General features: G+C 45.8%; 1 pseudogene; it reads left to right on the forward strand.

Moving 5' to 3' along the window:
* LOC109887577 (protein FAM117B-like) overlaps positions 1–14805 on the forward strand; it is a 59629-nt pseudogene extending 44824 nt beyond the window's left edge.
* Positions 14806–16646: the final 1841 nt, after the last annotated feature.

Raw genomic sequence — 16646 nt, forward strand, 5'->3', positions numbered from 1 at the left:
ATAGTGACAACATAGTGACACTCCACATAATGTCCACATAATGACAACATAGTGACACTCCACATAGTGGCAACATAGTGACACTCCACATAGTAGCAACATAGTTGCAACATAGTGACACTCCACATAGTGACACTCCACATAGTGACAACATAGTGACACTCCACATAGTGACAACATAGTGACACTCCACATAGTGACAACATAGTGACACTCCACATAGTGACAACATAGTGACACTCCACATAGTGACAACATAGTGACACTCCACATAGTGACAACATAGTGACACTCCACATAGTGGCAACATAGTGACACTCCACATAGTGGCAACATAGTGACACTCCACATAGTGACAACATAGTGACAACATAGTGACAACATAGTGACACTCCACATAGTGACAACATAGTGACACTCCACATAGTGACAACATAGTGACACTCCACATAGTGACAACATAGTGACACTCCACATAGTGGCAACATAGTGACACTCCACATAGTGACAACATAGTGACACTCCACAGTGACAACATAGTGACAACATAGTGACACTCCACATAGTGACAACATAGTGACACTCCACATAGTGACAACATAGTGACAACATAGTGACACTCCACATAGTGGCAACATAGTGACACTCCACATAGTGACAACATAGTGACACTCAACATAGTGACACTCCACATAGTGGCAACATAGTGACACTCCACATAGTGGCAACATAGTGACACTCCACATAGTGACAACATAGTGACACTCCACATAGTGACACTCCACATAGTGACACTCCACATAGTGACACTCCACATAGTGACACTCCACATAGTGACACTCCACATAGTGACAACATAGTGACACTCCACATAGTGACAACATAGTGACACTCCACATAGTGACACTCACATAGTGACACATAGTGACACTCCACATAGTGACAACATAGTGACACTCCACATAGTGACAACATAGTGACAACATAGTGACACTCCACATAGTGGCAACATAGTGACACTCCACATAGTGACAACATAGTGACACTCAACATAGTGACACTCCACATAGTGGCAACATAGTGACACTCCACATAGTGGCAACATAGTGACACTCCACATAGTGACAACATAGTGACACTCCACATAGTGACACTCCACATAGTGACACTCCACATAGTGACACTCCACATAGTGACACTCCACATAGTGACAACATAGTGACACTCCACATAGTGACAACATAGTGACACTCCACATAGTGACACTCCACATAGTGACAACATAGTGACACTCCACATAGTGACAACATAGTGACACTCCACATAGTGACAACATAGTGACACTCCACATAGTGGCAACATAGTGACACTCCACATAGTGACAACATAGTGACACTCAACATAGTGACACTCCACATAGTGGCAACATAGTGACACTCCACATAGTGGCAACATAGTGACACTCCACATAGTGACAACATAGTGACACTCCACATAGTGACAACATAGTGACACTCCACATAGTGACAACATAGTGACACTCCACATAGTGGCAACATAGTGACACTCCACATAGTGACAACATAGTGACACTCCACATAGTGACAACATAGTGACAACATAGTGACACTCCACATAGTGACACTTCACATATTGACAATAGTGACACTCCACATAGTGACATCATAGTGACAAAATAGTGACACTCCACATAGTGACAAAATAGTGACACTCCACATAGTGACACTCCACATAGTGGCAACATAGTGACACTCCACATAGTGACAACATAGTGACAACATAGTGACACTCCACATAGTGACAACATAGTGACACTCCACATAGTGGCAACATAGTGACACACCACATAGTGACAACATAGTGACACTCCACATAGTGACAACATAGTGACAACATAGTGACACTCCACATAGTGGCAACATAGTGACACTCCACATAGTGGCAACATAGTGACACTCCACATAGTGACAACATAGTGACACTCCACATAGTGACAACATAGTGACACTCCACATAATAACAACATAGTGACATCATAGTGACACTCCACATAGTGACACTCCACATAGTGACACTCCACATAGTGACAACATAGTGACACTCCACATAGTGACACTCCACATAGTGACAACACAGTGACACTCCACAGCGACAACATAGCGACACTCCACATAGTGACAACATAGTGACACTCCACATAGTTACAACATAGTGACACTCCACATAGTGACAACATAGGATGTTGTTGTCTTTACCACTAAGACGTGGAGAGTTGTCACTATCAATACACTGCCTAACCCAGTAACTCTTCTCTCCTCCAGATTGCTAAATTGCGACAGCAACTCCAGCGCAGTAAGCGCAGCAGTCGTCACCGCAGGGACAAGGACCGCAGGTCCCCCTTCAACGGGAGTCATGCTGCCATCATCCAGTCACAGGTAACCTGAGCACCATTAGAGAGTACCCTAACCTTTAGTAACAGAGAGTACCCTAACCTTTAGTAACAGAGAGTACCCTAACCTTTAGTAACAGAGAGTACCCTAACCTTTAGTAACAGAGAGTACCCTAACCTTTAGTAACAGAGAGTACCCTAACCTTTAGTAACAGAGAGTACCCTAACCTTTGGTAACAGATAGTACCCTAACCTTTAGTTACAGAGAGTACCCTAACCTTTAGTAACAGAGAGTACCTTAACCTGTAGTTATAGAGAGTACCCTAACCCTAACCTTAAGTTATAGAGAGTACCCTAACCTTTAGTTACAGAGAGTACCCTAACCTTTAGTTACAGAGAGTACCCTAACCCTAACCTTTAGTTATTGAGAGTACCCTAACCTTTAGTTACAGAGAGTACCCTAACACTTAGTTACAGAGTACCCTAAGCCTAACCTTTAGTTACAGAGAGTACCCTAACCTTTAGTTATAGAGAGTACCCTAACCTTTAGTAACAGAGAGTACCCTAACCCTAACCTTAAGTTATAGAGAGTACCCTAACCTTTAGTTATAGAGAGTACCCTAACCTTTAGTAACAGAGAGTACCCTAACCCTAACCTTAAGTTATAGAGAGTACCCTAACCTTTAGTTACAGAGAGTACCCTAACCTTTAGTTATAGAGAGTACCCTAACCTTTAGTTATAGAGAGTACCCTAACCTTTAGTTACAGAGAGTACCCTAACCCTAACCTTTAGTTATTGAGAGTACCCTAACCTTTAGTTACAGAGAGTACCCTAACACTTAGTTACAGAGTACCCTAAGCCTAACCTTTAGTTACAGAGAGTACCCTAACCTTTAGTTACAGAGAGTACCCTAACCTTTAGTTACAGAGTGTACCCTAACCTTTAGTTACAGAGAGTACCTTAACTTTTAGTTATAGAGACTACCCTAACCTTTAGTTACAGAGAGTACCCTAACCTTTAGTTACAGAGAGTACCCTAACCTTTAGTTATTGAGAGTACCCTAACCTTTAGTTACAGAGTACCCTAACCCTAACCTTTAGTTACAGAGAGTACCATAACCCTAACCTTTAGTTACAGAGGGTACCCTAACCCTAACCTTTAGTTACAGAGTACCCTAACCTTTAGTTACAGAGAGTACCCTAACACTTAGTTACAGAGTACCCTAACCCTTAGTTAGAGAGTACCCTAACCCTAACCTTTAGTTATAGAGAGTACCCTAACCTTTAGTTACAGAGAGTACCCTAACCCTAACATTTAGTTACAGAGAGTACCCTAACCCTAACCTTTAGTTATTGAGAGTACCCTAACCTTTAGTTACAGAGAGTACCCTAACACTTAGTTACAGAGTACCCTAAGCTTAACCTTTAGTTACAGACAGTACCCTAACCCAAACCTTTAGTTACAGAGGGTACCCTAACCTTTAGTTATAGAGAATAACCTAACCTTTAGTTACAGAGAGTACCCTAACCCTTAGTTACAAAGAGTACCCTAACCTTTAGTTTACTGAGAGTACCCTAACATTTAGTTACAGAGAGTACCCTAACCTTTAGTTATAGAGAGTACCCTAACCTTTAGTTACAGAGAGTACCCTAACCTTTAGTTACAGAGAGTACCCTAACCTTTAGTTACAGAGAGTACCCTAACCTTTAGTTATAGAGAGTACCCTAACCCTAACCTTTAGTTATAGAGAGTACCGTAACCCTAACCTTTAGTTATAGAGAGTACCCTAACCCTAACCTTAGGTTACAGAGAGTACCCTATACTTTAGTTACAGAGAGTACCCTAACCTTTAGTTATAGAGAGTACCCTAACCCTAACCTTTAGTTATAGAGAGTACCGTAACCCTAACCTTAGGTTACAGAGAGTACCCTATACTTTAGTTACAGAGAGTACCCTAACCCTAACCTTTAGTTATAGAGAGTACCCTAACCTTTAGTTACAGAGAGTACCCTAACCTTTAGTTACAGAGAGTACCCTAACCTTTAGTTACAGAGAGTACCCTAACCTTTAGTTATAGAGAGTACCCTAACCCTAACCTTTAGTTATAGAGAGTACCGTAACCCTAACCTTTAGTTATAGAGAGTACCCTAACCCTAACCTTAGGTTACAGAGAGTACCCTATACTTTAGTTACAGAGAGTACCCTAACCTTTAGTTATAGAGAGTACCCTAACCCTAACCTTTAGTTATAGAGAGTACCGTAACCCTAACCTTTAGTTATAGAGAGTACCGTAACCCTAACCTTAGGTTACAGAGAGTACCCTATACTTTAGTTACAGAGAGTACCCTAACCCTAACCTTTAGTTACAGAGAGTACCCTAACCCTAACCCCATCACTAAGGGTTAACCCTAACCCCATCTCTAAGGTTAACCCTAACCCCATCCCTAAGGGTTAACCCTAACCCCATCCCTAAGGGTTAACCCTAACCCCATCCCTAAGGGTTAACCCTAACCCCATCCCTAAGGGTTAACCCTAACCCCATCCCTAAGGGTTAACCCTAACCCCATCTCTAAGGGTTAACCCTAACCCCATCCCTAAGGGTTAACCCTAACCCCCATCTCTAAGGGTTAACCCTAACCCCATCTCTAAGGGTTAACCCTAACCCCATCTCTAAGGGTTAACCCTAACCCCATCTCTAAGGGTTAACCCTAACCCAATCTCTAAGGGTTAACCCTAACCCAATCTCTAAGGGTTAACCCTATCTGCCATCTCTAAGGGTTAACCCTAACCCCATCTCTAAGGGTTAACCCTAACCCCATCTCTAAGGGTTAACCCTAACCCAATCTCTAAGGGTTAACCCTATCCCCCATCTCTAAGGGTTAACCCTATCCCCCATCTCTAAGGGTTAACCCTAACCCCCATCCCTAAGGGTTAACCCTAACCCCCATCCCTAAGGGTTAACCCTAACCCCCATCTCGAAGGGTTAACCCTAACCCCATCTCGAAGGGTTAACCCTAACCCCATCTCTAAGGGTTAACCCTAACCCCCATATCTAAGGGTTATCCCTAACCCAATCTCTAGAGGTTAACCCTAACCCCATCCCTAAGGGTTAACCCCAACCCCCATCTCTAAGGGTTAACCCTAACCCCCATCTCTAAGGGTTAACCCTAACCCCATCTCTAAGGGTTAACCCTAACCCCATCTCTAAGGGTTAACCCTAACCCCATCCCTAAGGGTTAACCCTAACCCCATCTCTAAGGTTTAACCCTAACCCCCATCTCTAAGGGTTAACCCTAACCCTCATCTCTAAGGGTTAACCCTAACCCCCATCCTAAAGGTTAACCCTAACTCTACCACTAACCTTTCCCCTGTCTGTATGTAAGGCCCAGATGCCCAATAAGACCATCCTGATCCCCGTCCCCAAGTCGACGGCGCCTCGCTTCAGGAACAGTGTGGAGGGTCTCAACCAGGAGATTGAACGCATCATCATCCGTGACACACCACAACTACGAGATGAGGTTATTATTGTGAGTCCTTGTTCTTGTTAACACACACACACACACACACACACACACACACACACACACACACACACACACACACACAAATCAACTGTTGTTATTTATGTGTGCTTTGGGTTCAGCCCCAAGATGTCCCAGACGGGCACCGTGCCCCCCCACCCCTCCCCCCCAGCGCAGCAGCTCCACCCGAAGCATTGACACACAGACCCCCTCAGGAGGGGGCCTCGGTGGCGGTAAGCATAGCAACAGCAGCAGCCGGCCCGACTCCATCTCTCCCTCCTACCTTACCATCCTCAACGATATGGGAGGAGGCAGCCCCTACACCGCAGAGGAGAAAGGTACACATACACATTTCCATAGCTTTGTCCCCCCCTCACCCTGAATATTGTGACTGACCTGCTCTCTCTCTCTCTCTCTCTCCGTCTGTCTGTCCCTCAGAACTGGGTCCCTGCTCACCTCTCCCGAAGTATGCAGCGTCTCCGAAGCCCAACAACAGCTACATGTTCAAGAGGGAGCCGCCGGAGGGCTGTGAGAAGGTCAAGGTCTTTGAGGAGTCACTGTGAGTACAGCCTAACCTTAACCTCTAACCCTAACCCCTGACCCTAAACGTCCTGAGGGCTGTGAGAGTACACCTTAACCTCTAAACCTAACCCCTGACCCTAAACGTCCTGAGGGCTGTGAGAGTACACCTTAACCCCTAACCCCTGACCCTATACGTCCTGAGGGCTGTGAGAGTACACCTTAACCTCTAACCCTAACCCCTGACCCTATACGTCCTGAGGGCTGTGAGAGTACACCTTAACCTCTAACCCTAACCCCTGACCCTAAACGTCCTGAGGGCTGTGAGAGTACACCCTAAACCCTGACCCTAAATGTCAACAAGCACTTACAAGCACAGCACTTACACAAATTACTGAGGATTGGCTGAGAGAAGTTGATGATAAAATGATTGTGGGGACTGTCTTGTTAGACTTCAGTGCAGCTTTTAACATTATTGATCATAGTCTGCTGCTGGAAAAACCTGTGTTATGGCTTCACCCCCTGCTATAATGTGGATAAAGAGTTACCTGTCTAACAGAACACAGAGGGTGTTATGGCTTTACCCCCCCTGCTATAATGTGGATAAAGAGTTACTTGTCTAACAGAACACAGAGGATGTTATGGCTTCACCCCCTGCTATAATGTGGATAAAGAGTTACCTGTCTAACAGAACACAGAGGATGTTATGGCTTCACCCCCCCTGCTATAATGTGGATAAAGAGTTACTTGTCTAACAGAACACAGAGGATGTTATGGCTTCACCCCCCCTGCTATAATGTGGATAAAGAGTTACCTGTCTAACAGAACACAGAGGATGTTATGGCTTCACCCCCCCTGCTATAATGTGGATAAAGAGTTACTTGTCTAACAGAACACAGAGGATGTTATGGCTTCACCCCCCCTGCTATAATGTGGATAAAGAGTTACCTGTCTAACAGAACACAGAGGGTGTTATGGCTTCACCCCCCCTGCTATAATGTGGATAAAGAGTTACCTGTCTAACAGAACACAGAGGGTGTTATGGCTTCACCCCCCCTGCTATAATGTGGATAAAGAGTTACCTGTCTAACAGAACACAGAGGATGTTATGGCTTTACCCCCTGCTATAATGTGGATAAAGAGTTACCTGTCTAACAGAACACAGAGGGTGTTATGGCTTTACCCCCCCTGCTATAATGTGGATAAAGAGTTACTTGTCTAACAGAACACAGAGGATGTTATGGCTTCACCCCCTGCTATAATGTGGATAAAGAGTTACTTGTCTAACAGAACACAGAGGATGTTATGGCTTTACACCCCCTGCTATAATGTGGATAAAGAGTTACCTGTCTAACAGAACACAGAGGGTGTTATGGCTTTACCCCCTGCTATAATGTGGATAAAGAGTTACTTGTCTAACAGAACACAGAGGGTGTTATGGCTTTACACCCCCTGCTATAATGTGGATAAAGAGTTACTTGTCTAACAGAACACAGAGGATGTTATGGCTTCACCCCCTGCTATAATGTGGATAAAGAGTTACTTGTCTAACAGAACACAGAGGATGTTATGGCTTTACACCCCCTGCTATAATGTGGATAAAGAGTTACCTGTCTAACAGAACACAGAGGGTGTTATGGCTTTACCCCCTGCTATAATGTGGATAAAGAGTTACTTGTCTAACAGAACACAGAGGGTGTTATGGCTTTACACCCCCTGCTATAATGTGGATAAAGAGTTACCTGTCTAACAGAACACAGAGGATGTTATGGCTTTACCCCCTGCTATAATGTGGATAAAGAGTTACTTGTCTAACAGAACACAGAGGATGTTATGGCTTTACACCCCCTGCTATAATGTGGATAAAGAGTTACTTGTCTAACAGAACACAGAGGATGTTATGGCTTTACCCCCCCTGCTATAATGTGGATAAAGAGTTACCTGTCTAACAGAACACAGAGGATGTTATGGCTTCACCCCCTGCTATAATGTGGATAAAGAGTTACCTGTCTAACAGAACACAGAGGGTGTTATGGCTTTACCCCCCCTGCTATAATGTGGATAAAGAGTTACTTGTCTAACAGAACACAGAGGATGTTATGGCTTCACCCCCTGCTATAATGTGGATAAAGAGTTACTTGTCTAACAGAACACAGAGGATGTTATGGCTTTACACCCCCTGCTATAATGTGGATAAAGAGTTACTTGTCTAACAGAACACAGAGGGTGTTATGGCTTTACCCCCCCTGCTATAATGTGGATAAAGAGTTACTTGTCTAACAGAACACAGAGGATGTTATGGCTTTACCCCCTGATATAATGTGGATAAAGAGTTACCTGTCTAACAGAACACAGAGGATGTTATGGCTTTACCCCCTGCTATAATGTGGATAAAGAGTTACTTGTCTAACAGAACACAGAGGATGTTATGGCTTCACCCCCCCTGCTATAATGTGGATACAGAGTTACTTGTCTAACAGAACACAGAGGATGTTCTTCAATGGAAGCCTCTCAAATATAATCCAGTTAGAATCAGGAATTCCCCAGGGTAGCTGTTTAGGCCCCTTGCTTTTTAAATTTTTTACTAACGACATGCCACTGACTTTGAGTAAAGACAGAGTTTCTATGTCTGCGGACAACTCAACACTATACACGTCAGCTACTACAGCAACTGAAATGACTGCAACACTCAACCCTAACACCTTGGAGGGTTAACCCCAACCCCTTGGAGAGTTAGCCCCAACCCTAACCCCTTGGAGAGTTAACCCTACCCCTTGGAGGGTTAACCCCAACCCTAACCCCTTGGAAGGTTAACCCCAACCCTAACCCCTTGGAGGGTTAGTCCCAACCCTAACCCCTTGGAGGGTTAACCCCAACCCTAACCCCTTGGAGGGTTAACCCCAACCCTAACCCCTTGGAGGGTTAACCCCAACCCCTTGGAGGGTTAACCCCAACCCTAACCCGTTGGAGTGTTAACCCTAACCCCTTGGAGGGTTAACCCCAACCCCAACCCCTTGGAGGGTTAGCCCCAACCCCAACCCTAACCCCTTGGAGGGTTAACCCCAACCCTAACCCCTTGGAGGGTTAACCCCAACCCTAACCCATTGGAGGGTTAACCCCAACCCTAACCCATTGGAGGGTTAACCCCAACCCTAACCCCTTGGAGGGTTAACCCCAACCTAACCCCTTGGAGGGTTAGCCCCAACCCTAACCACTTGGAGGGTTAGCCCCAACCCTAACCCCTTGGAGGGTTAACCCCAACCCTAACCCCTTGGAGTGTTAACCCTAACCCCTTGGAGGGTTAGCCCCAACCCTAACCCCTTGGAGTGTTAACCCTAACCCCTTGGAGGGTTAGCCCCAACCCTAACCCCTTGGAGGGTTAACCCCAACCCTAACCCCTTGGAGAGTTAGCCCCAACCCTAACCCCTTGGAGTATTAACCCTAACCCCTTGGAGGGTTAGCCCCAACCCTAACCCCTTGGAGGGTTAACCCCAACCCCACCCCCTTGGAGGGTTAACACCAACCCTAACCCCTTGGAGGGTTAGCCCCAACCCTAACCCCTTGGAGGGTTAGCCCCAACCCTAACCCCTTGGAGGGTTAGCCCCAACCCTAACCCCTTGGAGGGTTAACCCCAACCCTAACCCCTTGGAGAGTTAGCCCCAACCCTAACCCCTTGGAGTATTAACCCTAACCCCTTGGAGGGTTAGCCCCAACCCTAACCCCTTGGAGGGTTAACACCAACCCTAACCCCTTGGAGGGTTAGCCCCAACCCTAACCCCTTGGAGGGTTAGCCCCAACCCTAACCCCTTGGAGGGTTAACCCTAACCCTAACTCCTTGGAGGGTTAGCCCCAACCCTAACCCCTTGGAGGGTTAACCCCAACCCCTTGGAGGGTTAGCCCCAACCCTAACCCCTTGGAGGGTTAACCCCACCCCTTGGAGGGTTAACCCCAACCCCTTGGAGGGTTAACCCCAACCCCTTGGAGGGTTAGCCCCAACCCCTTGGAGGGTTAGCCCCAACCCCTTGGAGGGTTAGCCCCAACCCTAACCCCTTGGAGGGTTAGCCCCAACCCCTTGGAGGGTTAGCCCCAACCCCTTGGAGGGTTAACCCCAACCCCTTGGAGGGTTAGCCCCAACCCTAACCCCTTATTCACTACAGTCGGTTTTCATTTGAAGCATCTATTTATTTGCATGTTCAATTGCAAAGACATTGGCAGCTTTGTATTTGTAGTCAACTTTGTACCGAAGTGATTGGGGGTCACAGAGAGACAGATTAACTTGTTTAGCTGAGATCCTCTGTATATAAAGTGATGCGTAGGGGGAGCATCTAATGACGCAGCTGTTCTACGAGTGGTCTGATGCAGTCGGTAAATAACAAGCGTTTTCAAGTGCAACATCAGCAACAATGGTTTTGGGAAACAGCTTTGAGATGTAACAATGCTCCTTCACGAAGGTTCTAACCATGAACTTAGTCTTAAGATGCTTTTGGGAAACCGAGCCCAGCTACCTACCTACCTAGTGCTGCACGAACAATGCTGAATCAAATTATCTTTGGCCTTATGCTTCAAACAAATGCTAGCTAGATAGCTACTGTAGTAGCTAACATTATTTTGAGTTTTCATGAAGCAGCTGTTCTGCCGCCAGTCCCATCTCAAGTCCCGTCCCGTCTCAAGTCCCAACCCAAGTCCCATCCCAACCCAAGTCCCATCCCAAGTCCTGTCCCAACCCAAGTTCCATCCCAAGTCCCGTCCCAACCCAAGTTCCATCCCAGGCTATATACAGGGGTACCGGTACAGAGTCAATGTGGAGGCTATATACAGGGGGAACCGGTTCAGAGTCAATGTGGAGGCTATATACAGGGGGTATATACAGGGGGTACTGGTACAGAGTCAATGTGGAAGCTTAATACAGGGGGTACCGGTACAGAGTCAATGTGCAGAGGTACATGGTAAGTCGAGGTGATTAGGTAATATGTACATGTAGGTAGAGTTAAAGTGACTATGCATAGATAATAAACAGAGAGTAGCAGCAGTGTAAAAGAGGGGGTGGGGGGGACAATGCAAATAGTCTGGGTAGCCATTTGATTAGCTATTCAGGAGTCTTATGGCTTGGGGGTAGAAGCTAAGAAGCCTCTTGGACCTAGACTTGGCGCTCTGGTACCACTTGCCGTGCGGTACAACATATAACCCCACTCTGATGTTACAGTATATAACCCCACTCTGATGTTACAGTATATAACCCCACTCTGATGTTACAGTATATAACCCCACTCTGATGTTACAGTATATAACCCCACTCTGATGTTACAGTACATAACCCCACTCTGATGTTACAGTACATAACCCCACTCTGATGTTACAGTATATAACCCCACTCTGATGTTACAGTATATAACCCCACTCTGATGTTACAGTATATAACCACACTCTGATGTTACAGTATATAACCCCACTCTGATGTTACAGTACATAACCCCACTCTGATGTTACAGTACATAACCCCACTCTGATGTTACAGTATATAACCCCACACTGATGTTACAGTATATAACCCCACTCTGATGTTACAGTATATAACCCCACTCTGATGTTACAGTATATAACCCCACTCTGATGTTACAGTACATAACCCCACTCTGATGTTACAGTATATAACCCCACTCTGATGTTACAGTATATAACCCCACTCTGATGTTACAGTATATAACCCCACTCTGATGTTACAGTACATAACCCCACTCTGATGTTACAGTATATAACCCCACTCTGATGTTACAGTATATAACCCCACTCTGATGTTACAGTACATAACCCCACTCTGATGTTACAGTATATAACCCCACTCTGATGTTACAGTATATAACCCCTCTGATGTTACAGTACATAACCCCACTCTGATGTTACAGTACATAACCCCACTCTGATGTTACAGTACATAACCCCACTCTGATGTTACAGTACATAACCCCACTCTGATGTTACAGTACATAACCCCACTCTGATGTTACAGTACATAACCCCACTCTGATGTTACAGTAATAACCCCACTCTGATGTTACAGTACATAACCCCACTCTGATGTTACAGTATATAACCCCACTCTGATGTTACAGTATATAACCCCACTCTGATGTTACAGTACATAACCCCACTCTGATGTTACAGTATATAACCCCACTCTGATGTTACAGTATATAACCCCACTCTGATGTTACAGTACATAACCCCACTCTGATGTTACAGTACATAACCCCACTCTGATGTTACAGTATATAACCCCACTCTGATGTTACAGTATATAACCCCACTCTGATGTTACAGTATATAACCCCACTCTGATGTTACAGTATATAACCACATTCCGGAAATGCTACTCTCTCTAGTATGCTTATTGGCCATTTTCTTACCTCCAGAAATAATGATTTCAAATGAATTTAATTGAGCTGCTTCATTCTTCTGGAGTACTTGGTTATTTTAACTGCCATCGCGTGAGCCCACTCAGAACATTAAAACTAGCGCGAGCCCACCAAGCCCACCATAGTAGAAGCTAACTCAGAACATTAAAACTAGCGCGAGCCCACCAAGCCCACCTTGGTAGAAGCTAACTCAGAACATTAAAACTAGCGCGAGCCCACCATAGTAGAAGCTAACTCAGAACATTAAAACTAGCGCGAGCCCACCTTAGTAGAAGCTAACTCAGAACATTAAAACTAGCGTGAGCCCACCATAGTAGAAGCTAACTCAGAACATTAAAACTAGCGCGAGCCCACCATAGTAGAAGCTAACTCAGAACATTAAAACTAGCGCGAGCCCACCAAGCCCACCATAGTAGAAGATAACTCAGAACATTAAAACTAGCGCGAGCCCACCATAGTAGAAGCTAACTCAGAACATTAAAACTAGTGCGAGCCCACCAAGGCCCACCATAGTAGAAGCTAACTCAGAACATTAAAACTAGCGCGAGCCCACCAAGCCCACCATAGTAGAAGCTAACTCAGAACATTAAAACTAGCGCGAACCCACCAAGCCCACCATAGTAGAAGCTAACTCAGAACATTAAAACTAGCGCGAGCCCACCAAGCCCACCATAGTAGAAGCTAACTCTGAACATTAAAACTAGCGCGAGCCCACCATAGTAGAAGCTAACTCAGAACATTAAAACTAGCGCGAGCCCACCATAGTAGAAGCTAACTCAGAACATTAAAACTAGCGCGAGCCCACCAAGCCCACCATAGTAGAAGCTAACTCAGAACATTAAAACTAGCGCGAGCCCACCAAGCCCACCATAGTAGAAGCTAACTCAGAACATTAAAACTAGCGCGAGCCCACCAAGCCCACCATAGTAGAAGCTAACTCAGAACATTAAAACTAGCGCGAGCCCACCAAGCCCACCATAGTAGAAGCTAACTCAGAACATTAAAACTAGCACGAGCCCACCAAGCCCACCATAGTAGAAGCTAACTCAGAACATTAAAACTAGCTCGAGCCCACCAAGCCCACCATAGTAGAAGATAACTCAGAACATTAAAACTAGCGCGAGCCCACCTTAGTAGAAGCTAACTCAGAACATTAAAACTAGCGCGAGCCCACCAAGCCCACCATAGTAGAAGATAACTCAGAACATTAAAACTAGCGCGAGCCCACCTTAGTAGAAGCTAACTCAGAACATTAAAACTAGCGCGAGCCCACCAAGCCCACCATAGTAGAAGCTAACTCAGAACATTAAAACTAGCGCGAGCCCACCAAGCCCACCTTAGTAGAAGCTAACTCAGAACATTAAAACTAGCACGAGCCCACCAAGCCCACCATAGTAGAAGATAACTCAGAACATTAAAACTAGCGCGAGCCCACCTTAGTAGAAGCTAACTCAGAACAGGTACAGCCTTTTGTGGCCAAACTGGTATTACTCCTCTTGTATAGGAAAAGGGCACTCTAAGTAAATACCATAAATAATCGGTGTCATATATTAGTGTTGAATGACAATGTGTGTGTGTTTGTGTTACAGTCCCAGACCCCTCCAGGAGATTCCTCCCTTCCTGTGTCCGGACCGTAACAAGGTGAACTTCATCCCTAAGAGTGGCTCAGCCTTCTGCCTGGTCAGCATCCTGAAGCCCCTGTTGCCCGCCCCGGAGCTCAGCTTCAGATCAGGGGTTGGCCTCCGCAGCCTGTCCCCCAGCTTGGTGCCTCTGGGTGGGGTTGGCCTGCGCAGTCTGTCCCCCTCCATGATGCCTCTAGGTGGGGTGGGCCTCCGTAGCCTGTCCCCTTCCCTAGGGGTATCCTGGGGCACGGTCCACCAGCAACCCTGCCTGCCCAGACACCTGGAGGAACCAGAGAGCTAGAGCACCACACTTCTGCCCGGAGGACAGACTGCTGAATAACATCACAGTCAGATAAACATAATGAACATAATACCCTGCTGATCGAGACGCCTTCGACATGCTAACTCCCCTGGTCATAACTGTCCCCTGGTTCTACCTGCTCATTCTAACTCCACCCACTGGTCCTACCTGGTCCCAACGTTCCACTGATCCTATGTACCGAGAGGATACAGGAGACACTTTCTATTTTCATCGCATTAAACCATGAAACCTCTCCACATTTTCAAATCATTATTATGTATCTTGAATTAAGATGTCTTCCAGTGTGAAGCTGTGTGGTTTCCATGGTGATCCAGGTTGTGTGGTTTCCGTGGTGATCTGGGCTCAGATATTGTAGCAAAACTAAGATGGGCGGGATGAAAGAAAAACAATGTGCCTGAAGACCTGTCTCATGGTGCCTGTCCAGTGTTCTGCTTCGTCTGCCTCCCCTCTCTCTCTCTCATTCCCTCCCTCCTTTCCTCCCTCCCTTCCTCCATCCATCCATCCCTCCCTACCCTTTCCTCCCTCTCTTCCTACCCTTTCCTCCTTCCTCCATCATCCCTCTTTTTTTCCTCCTTTTCTCCCTCCCCTTTCCTCCCTTCCTCCATCCCTCTTTCTTCCTCTCTCTATCCCTCCCCTTTCCTCCCACGGATGGTTGTTGGCCTTCCTGTGACATTGGGTGCTGTAGGTGTCCTGGAGGGCAGGTAGTTTGCCCCCGGTGATGCGTTTGGCAAACCGCACCACCCTCTGGAGAGACTTGCGGTTGTGGGCGGTGCAGTTGCCGTACCAGGCGATGATACAGCCCGACATGATGCTCTCAATTGTGCATCTGTAAAAGTATGTGAGGGTTTAGGTGCCAATTCAAATTTCTTCAGCCTCCTGCAGTTGAAGAGGCATTGTTACTTTACTGTGCCTGTCATGGGGAAGTGTCTGAAATGTATTGGATCTGGAGATAATGAGGCACTGTGTTTGTATTTTAGGCAAATAGTAATAATATAACATTATTACTAGGTTGGTTAGTGGTCATTTAAGGGTGGTTAGGGGTAATTTAAGGGTGGTTATGGGGTTATGGGTCATTGAAGGTGGGTTAGGGGGTAATTTAAGGTTGGTTGGGGGTTTGGGGGCCACTTAAGGTTGGTTAGAGGTAATTTACAGTTGGTTGGGGGTTTAGGGGACATTTAAGGTTGGTTAGGGGGTAATTTAAGGTTGGTTACGGGTCAATTTAAGGTTGATTAGGGGGTAATTTAAGGTTGGTTAGGGGTCATTTAAGGTTGGTTACGGGTCAATTTAAGGTTGATTGGGGGGTTAGGGGGTCATTTAAGGTGGGTTAGGGGGCTAGGGGTCATTTAAGGTGGGTTAGGGGTTAGGGGTCATTTAAGGTTGGTTAGGGGGTCATTTAAGGTTGGTTAGAGAGTTAGGGGTCATTTAAGGTTGGTTAGGGGGTTAGGGGTCATTTAAGGTTGGTTAGGGGGTTAGCGTAACTTACTTAGGGTTCGATTTAATCTGGATGGCTGAAGTGTTACAGACCGTGTGATAGAAATGTAAAGGTAATTTCCCATTGAGCTGACATATGCAGCGTTTACCGTGAATGCAGTCTCCGCTAACACAGGAACATTGCCTTTACATTTCTATCAGGTGGTAAAGTTGAACTTCAGCCATACAGATTGAATAGAGCCCTTAGGGAGGGGAGGCGTTTTTGGTGGTTATTACCAGAGCTCAGAATTGATCCCGGTCAGGGCTCTAAGCGTTCTACATAACTGTACAGACTTCTAAACTACCAGTACTGTCCACTCAACAGAGAAATGAAGAGCTCTTCTGTCAAAGTAGATTTAATATTGGAG

The sequence above is a fragment of the Oncorhynchus kisutch genome, unplaced genomic scaffold, assembly GCF_002021735.2.
Source record: "Oncorhynchus kisutch isolate 150728-3 unplaced genomic scaffold, Okis_V2 scaffold1305, whole genome shotgun sequence".
Classification (NCBI taxonomy): domain Eukaryota; kingdom Metazoa; phylum Chordata; class Actinopteri; order Salmoniformes; family Salmonidae; genus Oncorhynchus; species Oncorhynchus kisutch.